The sequence below is a fragment of the Canis lupus genome, chromosome 5 (genome assembly GCF_011100685.1).
Source record: "Canis lupus familiaris isolate Mischka breed German Shepherd chromosome 5, alternate assembly UU_Cfam_GSD_1.0, whole genome shotgun sequence".
In the NCBI taxonomy this organism is placed as follows: domain Eukaryota; kingdom Metazoa; phylum Chordata; class Mammalia; order Carnivora; family Canidae; genus Canis; species Canis lupus.
In genome coordinates this window covers 17389812-17411491 of record NC_049226.1, presented here as the reverse complement: position 1 = coordinate 17411491, position 21680 = coordinate 17389812, and the positions used below count along the sequence as shown (strand labels likewise).

At 47.8% G+C, this 21680-nt stretch overlaps 1 long non-coding RNA gene across 1 annotated transcript in view; it reads right to left on the bottom strand.

Moving 5' to 3' along the window:
- LOC102153762 overlaps positions 1–2220 on the bottom strand; it is a 29705-nt gene extending 27485 nt beyond the window's left edge. Inside the window, exon 1 of the long non-coding RNA XR_005359247.1 lies at positions 2067–2220. This is a non-coding gene — a long non-coding RNA (uncharacterized LOC102153762). The remainder of the gene's footprint in view (positions 1–2066) is intronic.
- Between the last annotated feature and the right edge of the window lie 19460 nt (positions 2221–21680).

The following is a 21680-nucleotide window of genomic DNA, read 5'->3' as shown; positions in this document are numbered from 1 at the left end:
AGGGAGTCAGAGAAAGGGAGTAGCCGGGGAGGCCTGCGTGGGCTGGGGACGCCTGTCTGGTCCAAGCTGTGAGGATGCTCCAGAGGCAAAAGGTCAGATTCCTATAACGATCACAGCTTTCAAATCCTCTTCAGATAGGTGGTCTCATCCAGCCTCGCCCCTGATGAGATGCAGCCCTGGACCCCTCTCAGCCCAGCCCCCTAGGATCCACTAGCAGCCCTTGTGAATCCCCACCTGAGATTGAATTTCCTTACAATCTTTGAACCCATAGCAACAAGAATAGAAAAGAGAGAATTTGGAAGTTCTCTCAAGAGGGGGATAAAGGCAAGTGAGAAGGTGCATCTGGGAGGTAGCTGAGCAGATGAAACAGATCCCTGCTCCTTTTATGCCTCCACTACTCAGTACATTTGCCAAACAAAACATTTGAGCTGTTTATTTTATGCAGTTGTTTGTTGTCTCACTTAACGATAAATCCTCTGGGGGGTGCGGAGAGTCTTATTCTTCCTTCTGGCCACGGCATTTAGCACAATTTCAGTCTCAGCAGACAAACCCCAATAAACAGGTATTGAATGAATGAATGAGTGAAGGAAGAAGTGAATGAATAATTGATGGCTCTCAAAAAAATGGTGATGCCGCAACAGAAAGAGAAGATGAAGGAGGCCGGTGTAACAAGGAAGCTGTTTAAGACAAACAAATAAAAGAGAGAAAGAGAAGAAAGAACAGGTCTTGTCTCCACGTAGGAGAGAACTTCACAGAGGCCAAGGGCTACTGGAGATGAGCGTCGCCTCACAGTGCAGAATAAGACGGTCACCATTTGTCCCCTGTTGGTGTCATGCAAACCTCCCCACAGCGGCTGTGGCCCAGGAACCGTTCCCATCCTCAGCCAACAGGTGAGAAAACACCTAACAAGTTAGGTAACTCACCCCAGCTGCAGAGCCAGGAAGTGGTAGAGACGAGACGAGCCTTAAAACCCAGGCTCACTGATTCTGGAACCTCAACGCACTGGAACAGCAAACCTCTTTTTCTTCCCTGGGGATGCGTATCAGAGGAGCTCTGCACCCTCCGCCCACCACTCCTCACTCAGGTGTCTGGTGCTCTCCCCCCAAAATCGGCCTCTTCCCTCACACTTGCTCTTGGGAGACCAGCCCGTCTCCAGGTGGAGAGGTCATCCCAGGGCTTTCTCTGGGCTCAGATGCTGAGCCACTGAAAGGAGATCTTTCCAAGTGGACAGGGATGAAGTTTGCCCCAAGAAAGTTTGGGTCTTTGCCCAGCTCCCGGAAGGTGAGCTTAAAATGTGCCTGATAAGAGTGTCCTTCTTTCCCCGGAGGCCTTGGGCCACTTCCCATCACCTTGATCTCTGGAGGAGCTGGAGACCGAGTGTGCCCGGCAGACACTCCATGCCTAGGTGACTGACCCCAACAAAAATCAGACAGCGAGACTCAGGCAAGCTTCCCTAGCTGGCGATAAATACCCTGCTCATGTTGCTGCTCATCCTTGCTGACAGAAGTAAGCATCGTCTAGATGATTCCATGGGAGAGGACAACTGGAAGCTCCCTGCTGGGATCTCTGACACTGCCTATGCGCCTTACCCCGTCACTGACTATAATCTGCATCCTTTTGCTGTAATAAACTACAACTGTGAGTAGAACAGTTTTTGCTGAGTTCTGCGAGTCCTAGAGAACTAGGACTTGAACCTGTGAGTGGCTATGGGGACTCCTGCACGGCAGTCCTCTTGACTATTGCTCCTACCCTCTCCCGCTCACTACCTATTGCTGCAGAGCTAGGCCTGGCTCTCTGCGTGCTCCCCCTGTACCTGCCCCTCTCAGCCTCTTTGTTTCTACATTTGCATTGTCCAGGGATGGTGCATACAGCAGGCAGGAGCCAACCCCAGCCATGCTCATGGCCTGTTCTTGCTCATAGAGAACCCAACCCGGACTAGAGCACTCCACTCTGTCCTCCCCAGGGAAGGGAGGTCAGACATGCTTCATCAAAGCTGAACAACCACTTGGTGGAGACTCCATAGAGACAGCCAAAGGGAGGGCGCAAGGAATGAACCAGATCTTTACCTTTCTCTCCAAGTCTAGAGTGCCGATGGTTAGATGTATCCCTTGGTGTGCAGACATTCAGTTTGAAGCAATGACAGGATTTTCAAATGGTGGTGTCCTCTTCTACACCCACAGAGAGGCTGGAGAGACAGATGTGGGTGGGAGAGAATAGTCTCAGGACTGGGCCCTGCCTGGGAAGGAGGAGGCAAGCAGGGAGCTCAGCCTGCAGGCAGAGACTTGGGAGCCCAGGAAACCAACCAGTCAGGCAGCTTTTCAAAGCTAGCGTTGGTTTTCCAGAATTTGCTGGGGAAAGCTCCCCTTCCCTGCTGCCAACTCCTCTTTTCCACCTGGCACCAAAGGGCCTAGCCTCAAAGTCACCACTATGAAAGCCATGCAAGGATGCTAATTGCTGTATCTGACCTCCCTTCAGATAACAAGGGAATCGTTCTCCCTAATTAGCCCTGCCGCCGGTAGACCAGCAAAGCCAAATGTTTATTATGGGATGAATGCACTTACTGTAAATTTTGACATATGCTGTGGAAAGATGTTGGATAAATAAGACTTCAGAGGCATGGGTTGTTTAAATAATGAATACCCACTGCTGCGGGTGATGAGGGTGGAGGGGAGAGAGGCAAAAATAAGCAAGGGGTCCTAGGGCAGTGTTCGGGATAGACTGGGGTGCTCAGGAAATGCAGACAGAGGCCTTCTGGGGATGAGGTGGGGACGGGGGGTGCAAGGGCAAGGGGAAGGAAGAGAGGCACCCCCACCTCACCCTCTGGAACCTCGGTGCCCCCGCCTTCCTGCAGCATCTCCTTCCCGTGCTCACCCACTCGCACCCACCCACAGTCCCTTGAAGGGGTTCCAGTCAAACAGTGACAATTGGCTGGTGACACCATGACAGGGAGGTGCTCCCCTGTAGGTTCTGCAGCCCTGCCTGTGTGAAGGGATCCTGTACTTGCTGAGGGTGTCTCTCTTCTTCCTGGGGGTGAGTGTGATGGGGGCTGACCCTGTGCCTGGACATCGTGGGCTGGGCCTGCACACGCAGGGGGTGGCTTCCCACCCAACCAGGAATCCCAAGGCACCATGTTTGGAATGTGTTCTGGAGGGAACACGTGGATGGCACGGGTTCCCATGAATCCCTGTGGACCTAGTAGAGCAGACCACAGGACTGGATGCCCACTTCTCATACAGGAAATACCACCCCCTTCATCCCCACAGGGCTCAGGCCTGGAGGGCTGGCCCACAAGCAGGGGTCACAATGATTGCTACTGTCGTGTCTCTCAGTTCACGGGGTCCCCACCGACCAAGGAGAGAGACATCCTCTCATTTCAGTGGGTGCGGGTTTGCTGGACAAGCATGTGTAGATGTCAGACAGAGACGAGGCCTCCCGGGAGCTGCAGAGACAGCCCTACAGACACCACGCTTGCTCAGACACACGGCCCAGCCCCAGACCCCTTGCTTGTCAAGTCTACTCAGGAGCCCCTGGGCCTCTGCTAATATAGGCCTCGCTGCCCTCACCTCCGCTCATCTCTCTCTCTTATTACCAACTAAATGACTCTCGGTGTGGGTCTCACCTGTGAACCCAGAGAGGCTGACACAGCTCGGGAAGGAGTTGGCTCTTCAGCTGTGATGGCCACTAGAGAGCCACCAAAGGCGTGTGGATGAGGACACACCTGTCAGAACCCGAGTTCAGAGATGTATAGCAGCAGCAGTGAGGCAGCTGGAAAGGGCGACCCTGGGGACACAAGGGCCATTGGGAAGCTGCCACAACTGTGAATCAGGCACAACAGACCAGGCTATGCTTATGTGGAAAACAAGCCCAAATCGCAGTGCCTCACAAACAACATATGCTTACCCCCTGTGGGGGTCAGCTGAGGGTTCTGCTCCACTTGGTCCTGCAGGGAACCAGGCTTTGGAATGTCTTGTGGTGGGGAGACCACCGGAGGGCCACTCACTGGCTCTTCCACGTGTCAGCTTCGGAATGACACATGAGCCACTCAGGGCTCATCCAGCAGATCGAGCCCCAGTGCTCCACCTCAGTGCGAGAGGGCTGGCACCCGCGGAGGAAGGTTTGGGGGGAAGCGACACCGTCTATGCCTCAGATCACGTCACAGGGGACGGCAGAAATGAAGGTTCTGGTCATGCTTCCAGCCCTGACTTCCTCCCGTCCACCACCTGCCCCTGCACAATCAGTGACCCACAGGGCATCAGACCTAGATGGCCTCTTAATTTACAGATGGGGACGCTGAGGCCGAGAGGGCTGGCGATTGGCTCAGGTTGCATAGGCAGTGACCCCCGACCACAAGGTGCTCCTCCAAGCTGCCTTCCAGCGCACCGGCGACCCTCCCAGCCACCCCGCCCAGCTGCCCTGGTTTGTGCGCTGGCTCCTTGTCCCTTGTCATTTTTATCTCCGTATCCTCCTCCCCCCATTCTGAGGAACGTCCAAATGTCATTCTTTCTTTAGTTTTTCACCTCCGCAGAGCCCTCCTTTTCTTTGCCTCCCCCCTCGGGCAGGCTCTTTCCCGGTGAAGGGCTCTTTTTTTCCTCCTCCCACAGAGCACGTTGACCTTTTCTTCTTCTCCGTAGGACAAAGCCTGGCCTGGCGCGCTCCTAACAGGAATTGGCTCTGGAAGTTCCGGTAATTGCTCCGTCCCTATTACGGAGTCTGTGAAGCCCGTCTTGGCCGGGGTGGCCTCCTCCCTTTTACCCACTCACTTGCTGGAATCAGGCTGCAGATGGGCTGCTAACGAGGTGACCAATTAACACCCGCTAAATAACCCCAAAGGGTATTTTTCTCCCTGGCCTGATTTCCAGGCCCCTTTGTTCCTCCTTGGGAATCTGTCCTCTGTGACAGGACCACAATGGGACTGTTCCCAAGCCTGACCCTGTGAGAAGCTGACCCACTCAAGCCATGGTCACAAGACTGACTCCTTTGCTTCGGGGGGGGGGGGGCATGGGAGCAAGGAAGGTTCCTGCCTCTCAGGAATAATAACACAACCACCCCCACATTATTGACCATTTCCTATGTGTTATAAAATTCCCATGCCACCTTTCATCCACTGCTTTATTCAAACAAACATGAATTGAAGACTTCTGGTGTGCCAGATGTTGTCGTGGGCAGTCTTGACCCTAGATGGGGCCAAAGAGGGCCTGTATGTGAAAGCCCCATGATTTGGGGCCTCTTCCTAGGAATTTTCTAAGTCTCTCTCTGATGCCTGGTACCTGCTAGCAGTGCAGACCTGATGCAGAACCCTGAGTCACATGTGAGTCCCATCCCTGTTCCCCCCCCTTTCAGGGCATCCCCTGACCTTCCACCCTATACCCTACCTCCCCACCCCACTCCTAGACACCTATGTATATGGGGTGGACCAGAGCCTCTGAGGCCACTCACACTTATGGAATCTCTTCCAGGAGTGGAGACTGGTGAGTACATCACTCTTTCCAGCCAAAGTTTTTTTCTTTCCCAGAGTCCCTTGAGATTGGCCTACCGGAGTGGTGCTGGCTCTCTAACTGATTTGCTTGGGACTCTACACACCCTAGGGGTGGCACTAGCACTGGAGATACGGTAGTGAGCACAACAGACACCGTCCTTGTTCCCATAGCAGATGTGGTCACAAATAGTCATCAGAAGAGGACCAGGACAAAGAAAAGAAGGTATGTGAGTCTCCCCAAAAGGAACCTGACCCATTATGTGAGGTGGCTGCTAGTATCAGCTCCATTTTACAAACAAGAAACTGAGACAAAGATGCTGGCGGCCTGCCTGATGGAACACTCTTGAAGAACCACAAACAGACTGAGGAACGTGCTCACCTGGGATCCCATTAAGTGTACAATTTCCCCCATCTGCTCAGGCTGAAGGAGGAACACTCCGGCCTGGAAGCAGGAAAATGGTAGTTGTGAGGACAATCTTAGTAGCAAGTGAGAGAAAACCTAGCACAATCCGACTCAAGTGCAAAAAAAGGAGGGAGGGATTAACTGGCCCTTAAGAGGCCCAGGAGTGCTTATCTTCAGGCATGGCTGGATCCAGGAGTTCAGATGATATCACAAGATTCAGTTCTTCCCTTCTTTTCACTTTTTCTTACTTAATTGAAGTATAACTTAATGTACAATAAAATGCACAGATCTTAGGTGTACATTTCAGAAATTTCCACACACAAAACCATCAGATCAAGATATAAAATTTCTAGCACCCCACAAGGCTCTCTTTGCCCCACTATAATCAATAACCCCTAAAGGCTAGGCACTGTGCTGACTTTTATCATCACAAATTAATCTTTCCTATCTTATTATTATTACTAAGATATAATTGACACAGAACAATATATTAGTTTCAAGTGTACAATTCAACGATTCTGTATTTGTATATATTGCAAAATGATCACCACAATAAGTCTAGTTAATATCCATACATCCATACTTACAATTTTTTTTCTTGTTGTGATAAGATCTTTTTAAATGTACTCTCTTAACAGCTTTCAAAGATGCTACACAGTATTTTCAACTAGAGTCGCCATGCTATACTTTTCATCCCCATGATTTATTTATTTTATAACTCTGAGTTTGTACATTTTGATCCCTTTCACCCATTTTGCAGCCCCACACCTGCCTCTGCCTCTGTCAATCCATAGTCTGTTCTCTGTATCTATGAGTTTGGCATTTTGGGTTTTTTGTTGTTGTTGTTGTTGTTGTTGTTATTTTTGCTTTCGTTTGTTTTGTTTTTAGATCCTGCATATAAGTGATAGTGTAAGGTATTTGCCTTTCTCTGTCTTATTTCATTTTGCATAATGCCTCCAGGTCCACCCATGTTGTTGCAAAAGATAAGATTTCATTCTTTTTTATGGCTGAACAATATTCCATTCTATATATGCACATGTGTGTATATAACCATGATACATAATATAACATGTAGACTATCCATATATATCATAACATAGCCACATATGTTTTTGAGATACACACACACACACACACACACACATACATAGACACACACACAATACCATAATACCATGTATATATCACATTTTCTTTATCAGTTTGTTCACTGATGGACAAAGGGTTGTTCCCATATCTTGGCTATTGTAAGTAACGCTGCAATGAACATATATATTTTCAAGTTAGTGTTTCTGTTTTCTTAAAATAAATATTCAGAAATGGAATTGCTGGATCACGTGGTAGTTCTTTTTTTTTTTTTTTTTTTTTTTTTTGAGGGACTTCCAAACTGTTTTCCATAGTGGCTGCACCAATTTATATTCCCATCAATGGTGCATGAGGGTTCCCTTTTCTCCGCATCCTCGTCAACAGGCTATCTCTTGTCTTCTTGATCCTAGCCTTTGTGACAGGTGTGAGGTAATACCCCACTGCAGTTTTGATTTGCATTCCTCTGATAGTGAGTGACATTGAGCATCTCTCTCTCTCTCTCTCTCTTTTTTTTTTTTTTCTTAGCATCTCTTCATGTGCCTGTTGGACATCTGGATGTTTTCTTTGGGAAAATGTCTATTCAGGTCTTCCACCTATTTTTATTTTTTAATAAATATTTTATTTATTTATTCATGGGAGATAGAGAGAGGGGCAGAGACACAGGCAGAAGGAGAAGCAGGTTCCCTGCAGGGAGCCTGACTCGGGATTCGATTCCCAGACCCCGGGATCAAGCCCTGAGCCAAAGGCAGATGCTCAACTGCTGAGACACCCAGGTGCCCCTCTTGTGCCTATTTTTCAATCAGATTGTTTGTTTCTTTGCTATTGAGTTTAGTATTTCCTCTCATGGTCTCATACAAATTGATGGATATTTTGTGTGGGTATCCTTGTGCGACTGACTTTGCTCAGTCAGGATTATATTTGTGAAATGTATGTTTCTTATTTTGTGTAACAGGAGTTTGTTTCTTTTAATTGCTGCACAGTATTCTATTATATGAATATACCACATATTATTGTTGATAAACACATAGATTGCTTTCAATTTTGGTTACTATGAATAAAGGTTCTGTGAGTATGTTTGTACACATCTTGGATGGACAAAAGCATTAATTTCTGTTGGCTATATATACCCAGGAGCAGAGTTGACAAAAAAAAAAAATAGAAAACGTGTGTGTTTAGTCTTAATAGATACTCCAAAATAGTTTTCTGGAGCAGTTATCCCAATTTATACCCCACTAGCAGTTTTAATTGGATTGTCTGCTGTTTGCCTACTGGTTTGTGGGAGTTCTTTATATATTCTGAATACTGCAGCCTTTTTTCTGATGTGAGTTGCAAATATCTTGTCTCAATCTTTGGCTTATTTATTCTCTGTCTCAGTCATGCCTTTTTATGAATAGAAGTTCTTAATTTTAGGGATGCCTGGGTGGCTCAGTTGATTAAGCTTCTGCCTTCAGCTCAGGTCATGATCCCAGAGTCCTGAGATCGAGTCCTGCATGGGCTCCCTACTCAGCAGGGGATCTGCTTCTCCCTCTCCGTCTACCACTCTCCCTCCCCCTGCTCGTGCTTGCTCTCTCTTTCTGAAATAAATAAAATCTTTTTTAAAAAGAAGTTTTTAATTTTAATAAAGTCCAACTTAACATTTCTTTTATATTAGTTCTGTGCATTGGTGCATATATCCTGTAGAAGAAAATTCTATCTCAAAGACATGAATATATTTTCTTTTGTTATAATCTAGAAACTTGATCTAGAATTCATGTTTAGATCTGTGATCCTACATGCATTAATTTTTTTGTGAATAGTATGAGGTAGAGGTCAAGGTTCATTTTTTCCCATGAATACCTAATTAACCCAGCACCATTTATTAAAAAGTCCATCCTCCCCCACCTTGAATTGTAGTGAAGCATTTGCTATAAACCAGATGATTGTCTGTGTGTCTTCACTATCCCATTCTCCTTACTAGCTGTGGCTGTGGTCACTCCCTGCAGTGTTTAGACAGTCAAGTGTAGCCCAGGCTTACCTGTAATTAATTCAGCAGCCCCAGGTGAAAGGAATGCCTTTCTCACATCAGTAGCCCCAACACTGCACCTGCCTTTCTGCACGCACCCTTGGAGCAATCATTATAGTCAAATGTTCGATATGTTCTTGGCCAACATTTGGTCACAGGTCGACCCCTGAGAGTGGGGTGGAGGACATGGAAAGGAGTCACCCAATCCTGTCGATTGGGGTAAGAAATCCAACGCCCCTCAAAAGAAACTTGGGAGTCTATTACCAAAAGAAAGAAATGTCTGCTATGGCAAACAAAAACTTAGAGAGACTCTATGGCTTCAGAGGGTCCTTGGATCTTTCTAATGATCATTCTCCTTTACTAACTTCTTTAAAATTTCATTTAAATTCAATTAATTAACATGTAATGCATTATTGGTTTCAGAGGTAGAATTCAGCAATTCATCAGTCTTAAATAACAGCCAGTGCTCATTCCATCACGATCCCTCCTTAATGTCCATCACTCAGTTACCCCATCCCCCATTACCTCCCCTCCAGCGACCCTCAGTTTGTTTCCTATGATTAAGAGTCTCTTATGGTTTGTCTCCCTCTCTGATTTCATCTTGTCTTATTTTTTCCTCTCTTCCCCTATGATCCTTTGTTTTGTTTCTTAAATTGCACATATAGGTGAGATCACATGATAATTGTCTTTCTCTGATTGACTTATTTCGCTTAGCATAATATCCTCTAGTTTCATCCTTGTTGTTGCAAACAGCAACATTTCAATATCCAAAGAACAAATAATCCAATCAAGAAATGGGCAGAAGACATGAACAGACATTTCTCCAAAGAAGACATACACTTGAGAAAATGCTCAACATGACTTGGCATCAGGGAAATATAAATTAAAACCACAATGAGATACCATTTCCCGCCAGTCAGAATGGTTAAAATGAACAAGTCAGGAAACGGCAGATGTTGGTGAGCAAGCAGAGAAAGGGGAACCCTCTTACACTGGGAATGCAAGCTGGGGCAGCCACTCTGGAAAACAGTATGGAGGTTCCTCAAAGAGTTGGAAATAGAGTTACCCCATGACCCAGCAATTGCACTACCGGGTATTTATCCCAAAGATACAAATGTAGTGATCCAAAGGGGCACCTGCACCCCAATGTCTATAGCAGCAATGTCCACAATAGCCAAACCATGCAAAGACCCCAGATGTCTATTGATAGATGAGTGGATAAAGAAGATGTGGTACAGATACAATGGAATATTACTCAGTCATCTCCTTTACCACCTTAATCATGGGGCATCCCTGGGCACCAGGCACTCTGTGAAACATTGCAGTGCAGAGATGCTTTAACGCTTTGTACACACCCCACCTCTGAGGACAGGTAAGATTAAGGAGGCCTTAAGAGTGAACCAGCATCCCCAGGTCTCCTGGATTCCCCAGGACCCCCTGGGCTGTGCTGGGCACCTTGGAGTAGCCACTGTCAGGCTGCCCAGGAAAGGCAGGTCTGTAGAGTTGCATGTCATGCCTCATTTCACCAGGTGTGATTTCCAATGAGACATCGCTCCACTGAGGCCTAATGACACGGGGAGAGTCGGGCAGGGAGGCTGTGATTTCCAATATGCACCAGCCCGTCATTACTAGCAGGAAATGGATTTTTGCTGGGTAATCAAAGTCAAATCCCTCACTCTCCCCACCCCTGAGTAGCCCCAGCACCAGCCCCCACCACACACAAGGTGCCCTCTCAGCACCCCGCTCCCTGAGTCCTCAGCGAACCAAAGCTGAGACATTCCCCCTCCATTCACCATCCTCCCCGGGGACATCTGGATTCTGTGTCGGAAGGGGTGTATGGAGGAGGGCAGAGAAGTAGGAGGGGTGAGGTCACAGGAGGGAGGTCTTCACCTGGTGGGGAGTGCAGGAGAAATAAAGCAACAATGTCAGAGGTTTAATCAACCTTTGAAGACTTCACAGTGTTTGGACAGAAGTGTGTGAATAATATTCATTTAGATTGGCACCTGTGCACACCACTGAAAGGAAAATAGCATTTTGTCGCGGCTGTGATGAGGAGCAAGCAGTCTGGAGAGACAGGCTCCACATCCCCTGGAAGCTGTGAAGATGGGTTTTTTTCCCTTTTGTTTCTGTCTCACTGTGACCCTGTGACTCCTTGAAAATCCAGTGGCTCAGAGTCAATGCCTGACATTCCTTTTTCTGCTTCTCCAGACAGAGAAGGAACAAGAAAAGTCTGGCAAGGGCATTCAGGCAGGATGTGAGAGACCTGCCTTCAGCTTCTGGGCCTCGTGCCAGTCAGCCACGAGGCTGAGGCCGTGGAGCAAGTGGGATTGGGACCTCTGCCTCAGTTTCCCTGCATGCAACATGTGGAGAAGTTGTGTGGTCCAACCAGTCGGGGATGAGGGCCACAGCAGGGGAGGCGACCCCAAGAGTGCAGAGGGTTATTTGAGGGTGACACCATTCCCCTGCCCCATCACCTTCATAACAAGGCAGGCAAGTGGAGCTGCAGCAGGGGACTGAGCGCCTTTGGTGAGGCCTCCTACTCCTACCACCCAGAGTGACAGCCACTCACTAGGCCAACATTGCTCCTCCCTCATCCTTGTTTGCCTTCTACCCGGGCACCCCAGTCTCTACACCCCAGCCACACCATGTGTGAAAGTCAGGACTTGGCAGCCTTTTGTTCTGGGCTCTTGGCCAACCTCCCCAGGCACAGTGGGTTCTGGCCATTGGCCCATGCCCCCCACTGCTCCAGACACTCTTAATCCTGTCCCCACGGACACCCCAACTTCTGCAGATCAGAGGCCTCCTTCCTACTCTTTGGAGACTCCTATCACCACAGCCACGAGGCTGTGTTGACAAGAGCTCCTGGAGGCAAGAACTCCAGAGCTGTGGCCTCCCAGCCTGCCCCAGTGGGGTTCTTGGGAGCTCAGTCTTACTCTCCCAGAGTGCCCTCTCCTGCTCTGGGTCTCTCCACCTGGTCTATCTCAGCCCCTCTGTCCTACAGGAAAAAGCCTCCTGCACCTCCTTCCTCTCTCCCGTTCCTCCCCTCTCTCCCCTCTCCTTTCCTCCCCTTCCCCTCTCTGCCTCTAGCCCTGAGCCTTCCCTATTTTGCCTTTTCTCCCCCACCCACTCCTCCTTCCATCAGGGCCCTTCCCTCCTTCCTTCTTCCCACCCAACTCTGCTCCCATCTGTCTTCCTAAACAGCTGTCCCCAGGGAAAGAGCATGGTTCCTCCTCCCAACCAGCCTCCCCAGCAATTCCAGCAGGTAGGGCTTTCTAAAGGATTGCCACCAAAAACCTCTCAAACACACCAGCTACACCATGCACAGGCTCCCCTACCTGCTAGAAGGTCACACAGTTGGTGGAGGGGGAACGTGTCCACACGCAGCACAAGTGAGCCCACCACCCTAGTCATACAGGATGGTGCTGTCACCACCCCCTGCTTTCTTCTGATTGGCAGCAATCTTTGAAATGTAGGGTGGAAAGGCCCTTAGAGATCCATTGTGTTCCCAGTCAATACCAACAATACAGCCAGTTTGCTATTCAAAATAATATATTTTTAGATATTAGTGTCTAATATTAGATATTTTCAATATCATTATCTCTTTAATAGAGTATCTCTGTACAGGAGACTACAGATAGACCTATAATGTAAAATAATATTAACTAATATCTAATATTAGATATTAATGTCTATCTAGAGAAAAAAACTACACTGAAAGAGCCAGGAAAGCACTAAATGAAAAGAATAAAAGGGAAGTACTACTCTCTAAGTTACAAAACACTTTAAAGTTATCAGAATTAAAATAGCCCATTATTGGGGTGGGAAGGGAGAGACAGTATAGTGGAAGGGAAAAGTGATCGGAAATAGGCCTAAATACAAAAAATAATTTAGCCTCTGACAGAGGTGGCATGTCACATCAACGGAGGGAAAGAGGATTTGACAAATGTTATTGGAGTTACCAATGACCCCTGGACTGTTCAATATGGTAGCCACCAGCCACAGATGGCTGTTGTGTGCTTGAAACGCAGCTAGTCTAAAATATACACTGGATTTGAATACTAAGTATGAGAAAGGAGATGTAAAATAACTCAATTATAATTTTTATATGGGTTATATGTTGACATTATGCTTCGGATATGTGGCAGGATAAATAATATATGTTATTATAATTTCATCCACCTGTTTCTTTTTATTTTTTTCATTGTGGGTAACAACGTTTTAAATTATATATGTGGCTTACTTTATATATCTATTGGACAGCAGTATTCCAACCATGTGTAGAAAGTAAAATTGAATCTCTATCTCACTCTGTATACCAAAAATAAAATCCAAATAGATCAATATTTTAATGTGAAATATACCTGGAAGAAAATATGCATAATTTATCGTACGATTTTATTTTATGATCTTGGAGCGGGAAAGATCTTTGAAAACATGACTAAGCTCAAAGCTATCCTTTAAAAAGACTGATAAATTTGATGTCATAAAAAATAAAATTATACACCAAAACACCCCTAATAAAGCCAAAAGACAATGAAGAGGTCTAATAGGGAAAATATTTGTAACATGTAATAACAAAAAGTTTATGTAGGAAAAACTCTTACAAGTCAGTTTTTCAAACAAAGATGAAAAAGCTATACTATTGGCAAGGTATATGAATAGGATGTTCAAAGGGAAAAAAGAATTAAAAATCATCAGTGCATGTATAAAAAATGCTTCACAAACAAAGGCATGAAAACTTCAAAGCAGTTTGAAAGATCATGAGGATGGGAAGAAACTAGCCCTCTCCTTGGTGGGATATAAATTTGGGCCATCTCTTTAGAAGCCAATTTTGACAAAAATGATCAAAATTTTAAACACATATATCCTTTGGCCCAAAAATTCTATCTCTAGGAATTTAACCTACAAATACACATTAATATTTATATGAGAATACTCATTGCGTTATTGCAAAAGCCAGCCAACCAAACAACCTAGGGATAACTTAAACATTCATCAGTAAAAGGCCCCTGGGTGGCTCAGTCGGTTAAGCATCTGCCTCCAGCTCAGGTCATGATCAGTTCTGGAGATCAAGACCCGAGTCAGGCTCTTACTCACTGGGGAGTCTGCTTCTCCCCCTGCCTCTTCCCCCACTCATTCTCTCTCTCTCTGTCTCTCTCTCTCACTCTAGCTCTCTCAAATAAATAAAATCTAAAAAATAAAAATAAACATTTATCAATAGGGACTGGGGAAGTACATTTTGATACAGCCATGCCATGGAACACTAGGCAGTTATAAAAAGAACAGGTTAGGCTTATGTATATTAACATGGAAAGATCTCCAACCATTATTAGTAAATGACAAATGCAAGTTACAAAAAAATTATGTATAATTCTATGGGTAGTTTTCAAAGATATAATTGTATATGTTGGGATCATATACAACATTTCTTGAAGGACCTATAACTTATTGAATGTAGTTACCTCTCAAAGGTGGGAAGAACTGAAAAGGAAGGAAATTGCTTAATTTATGTTTTACTTTTATGGATAGTGTTTGAAATCTTTTTAAAAAGACCATGTTCATCTACTACTTATAATTTTCAAAATAAAGGTTTAAAAGTCATCTAGCAGAACCCTTCATTTTATTCATCTATTTTTTTAAGATTTATTTACTTATTTGAGAGAGGGGTGGGAGAGGGGCAGAGAGGGAGAGAGAATCTCAAGCAGACTCCCGGCAGAGTGCTGAGCCCAACTCGAGGCTTGATCCCACCACCCACAAGATCATGACCTGAACTGAAATCACAAGTCCGATGCTTAAAGGATTGATTCATTCAGGCACCCTACACCTTTCATTTTAAAGAAGAAAACCAAGACCCAAGAGCAAGTGTTTTGGTAACTATTAGCAAATTACTTCAGATTTTGGCAGCTTATGAAGCCATTTTCTGGTGCACATAATTTTGCAAGTCAGGAGTTTGGGAAGCATTTGGTGGGGTAGCTCTCACTTGCCCACTGCAGTCAGATATGGGCTGCTTGTGGGCATCTGAACGCTCCACTGGGCTGGATGGCCAACAGGGCTCATGCTCATGGCTGGTAGTCCATGCTGCCAGTCAGCTGGGAGCTCAGCAGGGCTGTGGCCTGGAGCACCTCTCCAGCATGGCAGTCTCAGGGCTATTGGATTTCCTACATAGTGACTGGCTTCCCCCAGACACAGTCACGCAGAAGCCGCATGACCTTCTCTGACCCAGCCTTCAAAGTCACACAACATCAGTGCCACCATCCGTATTGGTTGAAGTAGTTACAAACCCACCTGGAGTCAAGAAGGCCCCTCTCCACTTCCCACCCTCAACCACCACCCCATCACAGCCTCTCACTGGGGGGAGTGCTAAAGAATTTTGTGACCATGTTTGTTTCAAAACCACTACAGGAAGCAACTCGCCCAACATAATAGGCGAGAAGTGGTAGAGGTCAATGGGGAATAAAGGAGGAGTTCTCTGGCACCATTGCTGTCCAGAGCTTTCTGAACGTGACTTCCGTACATCCAATACCTGCAACCTGACCAACTCCCATTCACCAAGGACTCCCACCCCCAGGCAGCAGAGCTCACCTAGCCCTGAGGCTTAGCCCGGGTTGCCATCCTTCCATAGTCCCTCCCTTCAGAAAGACCCACAATGGGACTTCGGCCCCATTTTCTACAAACCTCTAGTTGTTCTCTGCCAAGTGTCCCCTGGGGCAGACACACAGGAGCAGCCAGTCTTGCAAGAGCCTCCTAATATCATCTACTTACTCAGTCCAACCAAATGCCGCTGGGGGCCGCCTGGGCTTTCTGTGTTGGTTCATGGTGATAGCTTAATTACTGAACCTGCCTCGTCCTCCCCCGCTCACTCTCCCCCTCCTCTGCCCCATCTCCGCTCACCCCTCTTCTCCTTCTTCTTCAAGAGCGTTGGCAGAAATTGTCAGGGAGTTGATCAGATTTATTCAATTTAGACTTAACAGACCAGGGACTCCTATTTCTCCTTCAGGTTCATAAGGTTTTTGATTCCATTTACAGGTTTATTCATTTATCAGATATTCGTTTCAATTCACTTTAAACACCGGGCACGGGGAGATGAGTTCAGGGGAGATGCTCATCATTTATTGCTCAGGCTTCTTGGGAGCTGCTGGGCTGAGCCCATCTCCACGTGTGCTGTGGCATCAGGCAGGCGGGAGTGCTTTAAAGGGACAGGACACCGGGTGTGTGCATATTCTGGGCAAGGAAGGTTCTCTCTCCGGTGCCTTCTTCCCATGTGGCTTGAGGCGCTCTGGCTGCCTGTGGGATCCCCCAGGCTGAATGGTGCTGTGTTTCCTGACTTTGAGCATGCTCCTTTTCCATATTGGGAGTTTCTTCCCCATTTTTCATTCTCTTGGGGCGAAAGTGAAAATCCCCGATAATGTCTTCTCTTATTTTCCAGAAATCAAGTACCCCATCCTCCAGCCACTGCCCACCTGCCCTCCATCATTATGTCCTTGCACATATCTCAGGGAAGGATGCTGCCCAAGACCCTTCAAGAGAGCTAACACTCCTCCAAGAGACAGGGTGGGAGCAAGAGGGAACGTGTAGGCCTGGGAGGCCTTTCTGATCCTCCTGGCGGGGACCCAGGACCCTACCGTCACCCACCCCAGGGCCCAGAAGCCCCCGCACTTCAAAGAAACCAATCCAATCTTCCGCATATCCAGATTCCACTTCCTTGCATGATTCCATTCTCCAAGTGTCATCTGCCCATCGTCCTCTGAAAGGAGAAAAAACTCCCAATTCTTTAAAAAGAGTCATTAAGTCTCTTTTAATCTCCTTACTTCACTTAATTCTCCCACAAAACAAGTACCAGATCTTTAGCGTCTGTTTTCCTTTCCCTGCCCCGTCTCCCACTATGAAAAGATAGACCCAGACTCTACCCACCCACCCCCAACCCCACCAGTATGTGTCCTGGGCCCTACAGGACAGCTGCTCCCACCCGGGTCCCTGGTTCTGGGTGGGTAAGGCAAAGCTGGTGGAACTCCAGCACCCTTGGCCCTGGAGATGGGGGTGCAGAGAAGAGGAGTCCAGGGGTGGTGCCACGTGGGATGTCAGGCAGAGGCCATGGCAGCCCCACACAGTAGCAGCGTGATGTCCTGGCCAGACGTCTCCTGCTAAATAGCAAGCAGTAGCCCACCTGCCTCTTACACCCCAAGACCACCCTAGTGCCTGACCATTCCTCAGCTTCGTCCAGCAGCCTTCCAAAGATGTCTTGAGCCTCTGATGTCCTTCCAAAAACAATTCCCCTTTTTGTTTATTCCACCCAGAGCCAGCTCTGCCTGCTTGCAACCAAGAGCCTGTCCCTTGCTCCAGAGCCCAGGAGGCCAGGCCATCCTGTCCTTAGGGCTGGAGCAAGCAGGTGACAGGTGTTACTTCAGAGATGCCCTGCCTGCCCCGGAGCAGCTCTCCGAAGAGCCAGGCCCCACCCTGGACACAGGCAAGCAGGCGCGGGCGCTGCAGGCCAGTGCCCCACTAAGCTGCCTAGGCAGCTCCATTATCAGTCCTGTGGCTCTTCCAGCTGCTCGAGGGTTGACATTGTGACCTTCCTCAAGAGAGGCCTGGGGCTTGAGGAGTCTCAGAATTTTTGACAAGATGACAGGCACAGAGAGAAAACAGTTACATTGCTTCCCCGTTCAACCTTGAACCAGGTTTCCACATCCCCTAACACACACACACACACACACACACACACACACACACACACACACATCTTCCCTCGGAACGGAGACAGGCGAGAGCCCCAGCTCAAGTACAAGCTAATGGGAGGGCAGCGATGCCAACTTTTCGCTGCCATCTGAGGTGGCCTCTGGCAGGTTTTTTGACCTCTTCTTGGCTGGAAGGCTGAGAGGGGGACCTCCTCCATCTTCTCTGTCCATGAGGAAGGTTTGGGATGGAGACGTTGTTCCCAAATGTTGTGTGGTAGACGCTGCAGGCAGCCAGCTGCCTCGCCCACCCCAGGGCTCTGCTGTAGAACATGAAAGTCCTTGGAGAGGCTGCAGAGGAAGGCAAACAACTGCTCGGTCCTGCTGACCTTCTCATGGAAAGAGAGAAGACATTTCTTTTTTCCCCCTTCTTGTTCCTGAAGCAGTATATACGTGGGTCCAGAAAGAATTGCAATGTGGTGATTTCTCCTTTGAGACAGCTTATTCCAGAGAGGCTAAGAAAAGAAGGATCTGGCTACGGGAAGAACTTTCTGGAAAGCCACATCTCAGAAAATAGAAATAGATTTGAATCAGGAGGTGCATTCTCACTCTGCCTCTAACTAATTTCATGACCACAAGCAAGTCATTTAACCTTGTGAGCTCTCAGTTTACACATCCGCAAAACTGGCATCACAGATTTGCCATGTGACTTACAGACTGTTGGAGGGGCTCTGTCTTTGAAGGTTGCCTTTTAAAAATCCCTTGCCTTTTAAAAATCCTCCTCACTCTGCACCGTGCCCATCAGACAAACCTGCACTTTGGGGCTAGTCAATACATATGCATATATTTATCTAGGGCCTGCCTGTTCTAAAAAGACGTGAAGTGCCTGATGTGTTCAATAAACGTGTACAATGAATGAATCAATTAATGGGCTAATGGATGTGAAAGCGCTTTGAAAAGTGTAAGATGAAAGAGATTTTTATTAGCAGAAAAGTGACAGAGGGAGGCTGACTGGTACTTTCAGGGTGCAGACGCCCTCCTAGGAACCCCAGCCCGAGGAGGGGAATTCTCTCTTAAAACCAGGTGGTGGGCCAGTTGACCTCTGAAGGTGACAGTGATTCAGCATTCCTTCTTAAAATGGGTTCCAGTACCCAGGTTTGAAAAATACAACCCCGAGGCTCCTGGCAATAAGTCACAGGTTTCTGTAGGTCATTCTGCCCCCAGACTCAAGCTACAGGCCACGCAAACGGAGGAGTAGGGGTTTCTGTGGGTACCGTCGACCCCTGCCTCAGGGGGATCTGTGACTCCCAAGCATCATCAGGGGCCCCCACCCTGGCCACCAACCTAGACCACTCAGGTCCTTGAACACGGTGAGCCCACGTGGGTCTTTCTTTGAAATCCCAAAGCTGTGACCCCAGGGTTTGCTCTGGGGGACTTGAGTCCTACCCCAGGGATGTGGGGCTAGAGGCTGGGAGTGCTGGTGGCAAGAGTGCAAGTCCCACGGTGAGGGTCAGCTCCTCAGAGCTAGTGCAGTACACAGCCGGCTGGTCAGAGCCATGCCACAGCAGGGCACCGCAAAGGCCTTTGTAGTTAACATTCCTCCAACTGGACACCCCCTCGGAGCTGGCACAGTATGAGATGAAACGGCCGGCGGGAGGTAGCCAAGAATCGGAGCCTTGGTGGAGGGGCTTTAGTCCCCCACTAAGGGAGATGCTCCAGACACCACCACTCCCATCCTCTCCCTGCTCCTGTTACTGTCATCTCATCACCAGACGTTTTTATCTGGATGGGTTCACAGTGACTCCAGGATTGAAAAAGACTACTTCCCCAGACACCTGCCCCCATAACTGGTGGGGGTGAGTCCAGCACTTTCAGAAAAAAGGAGAGGTCAATTAAGGGGAAAAGGAGAACTGCTGCTGAACGAAGCTACATCTACCTGGGTTTATGCTTTTCGCACCCACAAGCCAGCAATCGACGTCTGTGAATTTGCATACGGGCACTCTATGGGCAGGCATATGCGTCTCCATATAGATGTGTGAGTGCAGGGTGTGTGTGTGTACGAGAGAGAGAGAGACAGAGACAGAGAGACAGAGAGGAAGGGGAGCAACCCTCCCACTGTAGTCTGGGTTGTCTATAGCCTTGAACCTGGCTATTGTAGTTCAGCCGGAGCCCAATCATTACCACCAGCTGGAAACATCATTTGGTGTCATTTGACTTTGTAGAGCTCCTGTGCCAGTGAGGAGCCCCAGGAGGGAGAGCTCTTTTGGAAAAGAACAAAGGTGAGAGGAGGCAGAGGGAGGCAATTGCGGGCTTCCTGACAAAGGACAGAGAATGTATGTAGGTAAACTGAGGCAGGACTGAGTGTGGGTGGGCTGTAAATTGGCTGACCTTAAGACAAAGTAAGGCCTTCATCCCCTTCAATAACAAAAAAAAAAAAAAAAAAAAAGAATTTCTATTGTCTTTTGAGCCATCCGAAATCCCACCTTCCCACTTCACATTTCACAGAGCAGCAGATCCTTTAGAAAAGCTCTCCAGAACACAGGAGAAAGGTCGAGAGGGGGCATACCCTCCAGATTTAAATCCAATCAGCTCCACATTCAGTTTGGCTTTGGTCCTGCCTCTGTGCATGGGGCTTGAAGGAGCTAAAGATGAGGAATATGAACGACTCCATACCTTGGGAGAAGACCTCAGTCTGAAAAGGTAGGCGAGTCTCCCTTGGTGAGTTCTGGGTTTCGAGCCACTGGATTCCTTCCCTACCCTACCACCCCCTGTATCCAGTTAGGGCAATGGGGAAGATTGGCCGGTCAGATGGCTAGATGGAGAATGCCCAGGCAAGAACTGGGTAGCCATCAGAGACCACCCACCCACTGGTGCAGAGGCCGGGAGGATTTATCTTGGAGTTAGGGCTGGAAATAGTATGTTCATCGCCCTCACTCCAGAAATCTCTCCTGCCTTCGTTAGTTCCCAACAATAGAGCATTCATAACTGCCTCATTAACTTAGCCTTGACTGCCAGGCATTCTGAACTCTTCCTCAGCTAGCATTGGCGAAGACTCTTAGTAAGGACAGTCCTTTACCTCGGTACCATCTCACATCCACAGAGCACTGGGATAAAACATGGGTTAGATATGGTCTTTCATAATATTTACCACACACTTAAGTCTGTTCTCAATTTCCTATTCATTTTCATTTAAAATAACACGGAATACAGCTCTGCATTAAAAGGAGGAAAATTCATTGAAAATCCAGCAGCAGGGATTAAAGCATAGTTGACTGGGAAGAGCCGATGTGCATAAGCTGTGGCTTGCACGTAATTGGTGCCCTATAAATGTTGAATAGGTGAATGAATAAATGTAGCTCGGAAGAGGTAATCAAGAAAACCCACACACACCACGTCTTATGTATTTTAAATGCACTGGTGCTGCTGAACAGGTGATTGAACTACCCTTTAGGCCACCTGCTTCAAAATAACCAAGATTCCTGACAAATCCATGGCTCCCATGGCCCAAAGCCAGACTGACAAAATCAGAATCTAGGTGGTGGGGCAGGACTCCTTAACTTGTATTTTCTAACTGGCCTATCAGGATATTTTGGGTTAAGATGGCTTGGGTGCCATGTGAGACCAGCATAGGGACATTGAGGTGCTCGGAGGATGTTGATTTGCTCCAAGGACACCCCATTAGGAGGCAGAAGGACTTGGTTCCTACCTAGATGCCAACTGTGTGCTCTTGAGCCAAGACGACACAGACAACTGTCCTCCCCCTTTCTGGGCTTGCATATGGTCTTCTGTAGGGGTTGAGAGCCCCTTCCAGGTACAGAACTCCACCTCTTCCTAACAGATGAGCAGAAAGAGAACTAAGATGGGTTCAAGAGCACATAGGAGGCGTCCCTGGGATGGTGAGGACCTTCCTGGCCTCTCAGCCTCCCCTGCCAACACGGGGAAGGAGACAAGAGGCGGCAGGCAGGTTCCTGGCTGCAGGTCCAAGCGGCTGCTCCCTCTGCAGAGCCTCCGGAAGGAGGCAGGAGGACCAGACCCAGATCCCAG